The sequence below is a fragment of the Sinocyclocheilus rhinocerous genome, unplaced genomic scaffold (assembly GCF_001515625.1).
Source record: "Sinocyclocheilus rhinocerous isolate Xijiao unplaced genomic scaffold, SAMN03320098_v1.1 scaffold491, whole genome shotgun sequence".
In the NCBI taxonomy this organism is placed as follows: domain Eukaryota; kingdom Metazoa; phylum Chordata; class Actinopteri; order Cypriniformes; family Cyprinidae; genus Sinocyclocheilus; species Sinocyclocheilus rhinocerous.
In genome coordinates, this window is record NW_015625034.1 from 909,669 (window position 1) to 916,372 (window position 6,704).

Here is a 6,704-nt window from a genome sequence, read left to right on the forward strand (position 1 = left end):
GAATTGAAGTAGAAACATTATGTAATTGTAACTTTTATTATAAAAACTTCATTAAGTGTAATTTAAGCAGTTGTATAGCCTAAAAAATCAGTCAGTTTTAACCTTCAATATTATAGTAATGTACTCATGTATATTCTCATGTATACTCTCAAGAGGGGGTGAGGGTAGATGTTACCATGCTCTGAGATACTCTTTCAGTTAACACAATTCACTCAGTTGGAGAAACCTTGTATTCTGCAATATTGATCAGTTCACTAAGCCACCAGCTGTTTTCTGTTGTATTGAAGAATGAATCCCTGTTTATTAACCAAAAGTAGTTGAGTCAGGCTGAGGTAACATTCTTGGTTTTCCAATAACAGAATGCCTTTGGTAGATGGTCTAGTTTGAACCAGGTGCCCAGATTTCCATTTGCCTTCTCCAACTGCTGACTAAGATGTTGTAATGATCATTCTTGCAGGACACTGTCTTAAAGTGCTTGTGCATAGAAAATAGGAAAGGAAATAGATCTTTGGATGTAATGTTTTCATGCTTTTGCGTTGCTTCCCAAACACTTAGGTTACAATTGACAAAGGTTAAATTAATTCAGGATAAAGCTAAATCATCTGAATAAGACTTGAAATGCTAGATCTTTTTATTCTCATTAAGTCATTTGTACCTATCTAACTGTAAGTTTCTCCACATCCCATTAACCTAAACTGTACTGGTAGTCTTTTGTAGTCCAAAGTAGGGCTGTGCGATTTGGGGGTAAATATCAAATTGCAATTTTTTTGACAGATATTGCGATTGCGATTTGATTTGCGATTTTAAATTTGCAAAGTCAAGCTTCAGCTCAATATTGTCAATAATGTGCAGCACAGTATGGGTATCATTACCCTGCTGAAAAAAACAATAGAAACCATCACAGAAATTCTTATAGTTTCCATTAAACCATTACAAAATTCCTTTTTGTTTTGGGCATTATTCCAAAATGAATTACTGTTGTTCTATTGGTTGCCATCTGCCAGATTACATCCACCAATAGAATCCATCAAATAGACACCATTATAGTTTACATTAAAACCAACTAACAAAAACATCTAAGAATGTATCTTTTATTCTCCAGTACTGAAAACAGAACCGATGCGGGAGCTTTTGATATGCGCTGTGACGCAGCTCTTGGAAATTACTTTTGTTCGTTGTCTGTCATTTCGAAGCTTAAGTTGCATACGGTTTTCTTTAGTTTTAATTTGCCTAACTATCGATCTGACCCAGTAGACGCCATAATCCCACTCTGTCTCTCACCCGTCCCGCGTTCCGGTTTTTTATTTATTAATTTTTTTTGGTGGGTGTTTACGCAGTTGGCTAGAGCAGTGCTGATTGGGGAGAACGGAGGTGCGCTCACTCTTGCCCAGGGCAAGTAAGACTGCAACTCAAGGCTGGCAGTCATGCATATGCTCGCGTCCACATCGCAGGCTTTGCGATTAGGAAATCGCAACGTCTCAAATCGCGATTTCGATTCGATTTCGATTAATCGCACAGCCCTAGTCCAAAGGATAATTTTGTGTAGCAGTTCTGTTTAATTCAGTAAGCGCTGCTGTATCTTTGGCTGCCTTATCTAATGCTCTGCCGTGACACTTTAGACAAACGTTCTTGGGTTATCTTATCTTGCCAGGCAAATGTAAGAACCTGCCATCCGCCACACTAAAATTAATTCATGGTTTATGCAAAGCAAGAAGACTAAGACAGTAAAAAATTGTTCTTGCACAGGAAGAAGATACTTTATGGTATGCATTGAAATTCATTTCATAAAATGTATTTATGCATTATTTATTTTTATGTTTTAAATTTTTTATTGTCCTGTTAAAAACTATCAGGCCATTAGATATTCATTTTACTTTTAATCATGTTACATTGTAGTACATTTTACTTGGCCTTTTAATTGTCTGTGATGTTGTCAAATATATGCCATTAAATACATGTCATCCTTAATTTTGACTTTTAGTATGAATCCAGAGGGTTAGACCTAGAAATATGTATTGTATCCAAGTATATGTTTTGTTTGTTGATTTCCAAAAACCAGTTCTTTGGGAAATTGTTTGTTAATTCTGTCCTCCAGAGTAAAATTAAAATATCGTATTATAGTTTGCTATATTAGTTGGGTAGGACTACACTGACATACATTGAGGTAAGAGGCACCTACACAGGAAAAAAATGAACCCATCAGTCAGTAGAGGTCTTTAAAGTGGACCAGAAAAAGGTCTTTATTTCTCTTTTTATATACACTTTTGTTTTGCATTGATCACAAATATTAGCCAAAATATTTTAAATTAGACTGTCAAAGAAAAATGTAGTACAAAATTAATTCTGACACAAAGAAAGCATGAGAACTCGCATGTCCATGTCCTCGCATGTTTCTACAAAAAGCTTTCACACACAGACAGCAGAGCACCACCGAGCATCCAGACAAACAGCCATTCATTCATGTGCACTAATAGCTTTTGTTTCTTCTGTTCATCAAGATATAATCAACGATTTTTTCAAGCTGCAGTCTTTGCATCTGAGCAGCAGGCATTTCTTGTCAAATACCAATTTGAGATGTCTTACAAGCCTCTGACCATAGTGGCAGGCAGATAAGCAAAATTACTCACCACTGCACTACAATGTTGTCTCCAAAGTTCTTTCTTTTTTTCACTAAACTTTTTTATCCATTGTTTGTGGCATACATGATAACTTATTTTTTCCTTGTATGGTCTTGAAACATGCATGTTTTTCACAAGCATCCTCTCCCCCTTAATTTACCCATCAGTCCTTTGGGGGATGCTCCCCCTCTCTCTCTGTGCCAAAGCTCTCCCCCCGTGGTGCTCTTATTTCCTGACCTTGCCCTTTTTCTGTTGTCATCCTTTCTTGCCTCATTTTAGAGGCTTGGTTACCTCTATTCAACTAGGCACCAGATGGTATTCAAATTAGACCCCTTGTATGAAAGCAGAGTTTTTCCACGCTCTTGGACTGGAGAGTGGGCGGGTTCACCCTGAAATAGTGACCCAGAGACCCCTGTGCTTCTCTTTCCGCTGTCTGTAAAGGAATCCAGAGATGAGGACTCACTCCATGGGTGCCAGGCCAGTGCAGCCCAAAGAAATTTGTGTGTTTCTGGAAGGCACAAATCAAATGTGCTGCCTGGTTTTCAAAGAAGTTATGTTGAAAGGGTAACCACACAACTGCTGACAACCTAATGTTATAGTTTAATTGGGTTTTTCATCCCTGAATGATGATTACAGTGAAAAATGTGCTGGTGTTTTATGACAAGCACATTATTTTTACACTCTTCATATCTAAAAAGCAATATTTCAGTTTCTAGATCCTGCAAATCTTCCCCTAAATCAAGTTTGGGAGAACTTGATAGCTCCAGCACTTTTTAACAATGTTAAAATACTATCTGCAATGCCTGTTTAATGTATTTTAAGTAAGCAATTTGTAGGTTGATTTAAGAACTGGCTCTCTGCATTGCAATTTGTTTAAAGGGATAGTTCACCCAAAAATGAAAATTCTGTCATTAATTACTCTCCCTTGTGTTGTTCCAAACCCGTAAGACCTTCTTTCATCTTCGGAACACAATTTAAGTTATTTTTTGATGAAATCTGAGGGCTCTCTGACCCTCCCATAGACGGCAAGGGCGTCATCATGCCAGATCTGGGTCAGCGCCGGCGCCGCCAAACGCTTGCGTCATGGTACTGTCATGAATGCACGTCCGCAAGTGACGCAAGTAAATACTAAATGTACACGCCTTAAAAAGGAAATGTTTTAGAAAGGTTGGCTTTTTCACTTTTGTGTCACTGTTTCTGTCATTCAAAAGTGTTTTAAGCAGCGTTTTATTTATACTGTTGCTTTATTTGTGATTTTCACTTTGTGATTTGGTGATTATTCAGAGCTCATCTTTTATTTGTTGTTTTTGGTTGTCACTTAATGACAAAAAAGTGTTAAATACTGAGATGGGTGATTGGAAAAGATGGCCTGCACTTGATGATTGCCTAGTTTTATCAATTAGTTGTTGCAGCTCTAGTTGTAGTTCTTCTAATTTTGAGCTGGATTGCAACCATTAAAGGTTCACTTTCAGTTTAAGGAATTTAATGACATACCAAGTGTCATTGCATCACACGACTTTTGTTCTCAGGGAATTTGGTAACGCAGTGGAATTGTGATGTTGACATCATGAAGCTGAAGTCTGTTTATGTTCTGCCTTCCTCTGTGGTTCTGATTACCAAAGAATGTTAGTAATCTGGGTCCAAAGTCTCATGGGAACCATTGACTCAGCACCAGAACGTCTCTGTTCCTGCCACGATTGAGGGAAGTGTGTCTGAAACTTTTGGAAGCTCTACCACAACACTGCTTTTCATACCTCAACGCTTCTTCATGCAGCGCATTACACAGCTACAATCTGATGATTGTTGTGGATTCACATTTCGCATACTGTTGCGCACTTCATGTGGTTTCTTTTCACCGTTGAACGCAGCTTTCTGTCTACACTGAAGCTTTTCTTCCAAAACACTCACTCATTTTGACTGCAGAATAGACTGTGGTTTTGTGAGGGTCTCTTTCAGCGCAGCTCTGACAGATGACCTATTGAAATCAGTATAGAACTGTCTGCCGGTTGCCAGGGCAACACTAGCTCGCTTCTGCTTTTTATGCGTTCACGTGACTGGCTGTTGACGTCATTGTGGGAGAGACGCTGCCAGAGTTTGGTCCACTCTTGACTGCATAGAGCTTCGTGGAATCTTGAGGACTTGTTGAATAGTCTTAGTCCTGGTGGTCTCTGCTAGCTGCCAGCATCATTCTTATCGTCAGGTATAAATAGCCAGGTTATGGACTGTTGAAGGCAGTGGATAGCAGGGGGAAAATAGAAATAGAAAAAGAGGTAAGTCATACTCCTTATATTTCTTTTGTCGAAATGCCCAATGTTTTTTTTTTATTATTTCAGTATTTGATATCACTGGAGAGGTGAGATTTTGTTGGTTCGGCTGTGCAAGATGTCAGTGTGATTATCCGTGCACAGCTGTTGCATGCTCTCTTACTCCGTCACACGCTAACAGCGCACTGGGGGTCTATGAATGGGAGAAAGGATGTAGTTTAGCGTTCCCTTTCTATCATTCACTCCCCTGTACACAGATTGCCTCCTCCAGTGTTTCCCTGCCCTTTCAGATCCTAGCCATCTCTTGTTATCGGTTGGTTTATAGGCTGAATGAATTGGAGTGAGATAGTCCAGTTATCACTACACCACCAGCTCTGAATTTTGTCATATTGTCATAGCGGAAACGGCTACATTAGAGAGCCTCATGGGAAAGGATGAGAGATGAGGGAACTGGCATAATGTGTCCAAATTCTTCCTCTACTCTTCCCCAACTTTTCATTTTCACCTTCCCCCACACTTTCACTCCTCGCTTAGCTCATGCATGTGGGTGAGCGAGTGCATTAAGAATGCTCTCTCTGAGGAGACGCACTTGCACTGAATACCAGAATAGCTCCATCCCCCCTGTCGCATTGAACGTGGGTGGAGGGTGATCTATGGCAGGAAGAAAACATTTATTGCTAATTGCTGGAGTTTTTTTTTTTGAAGGCTCAGCGGTTGGCTTTATTCAAAAATAGTTGTGCTATCATTTCAAACCCAAGAAGAGCTCATGTCAGAGAGCTTTCAAGCAGACTAAAGCAAAAGTACTTTTCCCTTCAAATGGAAGGTTCATCGTATACATCACTAGCTGATTTACCAGCAGCTAATTTAATGTATCAACCTACCTGAGGAGCAGACCCATGCTCTGCTTGACTCCTGTTGTGAGACATATGGGTTATTAGATGTTATCGGGTCCCTGTAGTGATGTGGCAGTATTTCCTATACACACACTTGTGCACACACAGCCTACTGGTAGTTCAGAAACACATGGCACCAAAGACAAACACACTCCTGCGTTGGAGGCCTGCTGGCTGTAGGGATGAGAGACACTGCTGGCAGCTTGTTCAGCATGGCCCACGTGTGTGGGAGGAGATTATCCTCGCCGCAACAACTGCTATTGTGTGTTATCAGCCCTGTCTATTATTACAGCGTCTGTGTGTGTGTGTGTGTGTGTGTGTGTGTGTGTGCGGGCGCGGTGTAGGTGGTGCTTGTGTGTTGTGTGTATCTATTAAATGGCTTAAATACACAGAGTGCCAAATTAACATTTTTTTTTTTTCAATATGAAGCCTCTAAGTGCTGTTTTAATAGCATTTTCTAAGTCCGTATCATTCTGATAAGCACTTAATGCCATACTGTATGTATCTCAAACCTACACTACTAGTGTTTACTAAAGCACTCTTTCTTTCATTTTTGAGATCAACACTAAGTAAAATAAATTTTCCCGTTTCAGGGCACAGTGAAATAAGAGTTCACACAAAAATAAAAATTGTCATTTACTCGCCCTAATTTACTCACCCATCCTGTATCAATTTAGTTCTTCTGTTGAACACAAAATAAGATATTTTAAAGAATGCTGGTAACTAGGGTTGCTCCAGGATTTTTGAGACCGATCGCCGATCACAGAAAGCAGTATCTGCCGATACCGATCTTTTTAAAGCCTTATTTTTATCATTTATAACTATTTATAGTGATACTCCAATCAGGATTTTTAGACATTTATTCAGGGCCTGAATTTCATTTTTGAAAATGGGGGGAATTCCCCTCTTAGGTGACTCTTGTGAGAGGG

At 39.5% G+C, this 6,704-nt stretch overlaps 1 protein-coding gene across 2 annotated transcripts in view; it reads left to right on the forward strand.

Moving 5' to 3' along the window:
- The window catches only part of ncalda (neurocalcin delta a), a 55,103-nt gene that overhangs the window by 21,637 nt on the left and 26,762 nt on the right, over positions 1–6,704 (forward strand). The window contains exon 1 of one of the 2 annotated variants that reach the window (XM_016563583.1): positions 4,726–4,888. The exons of the other annotated variant lie outside the window; for it this stretch is intronic. The gene's annotated coding sequence lies outside the window, so the exon portion shown is untranslated. Of the gene's footprint in view, positions 1–4,725; positions 4,889–6,704 lie in introns of those variants that run through there. 2 annotated transcript variants of the gene reach the window in all.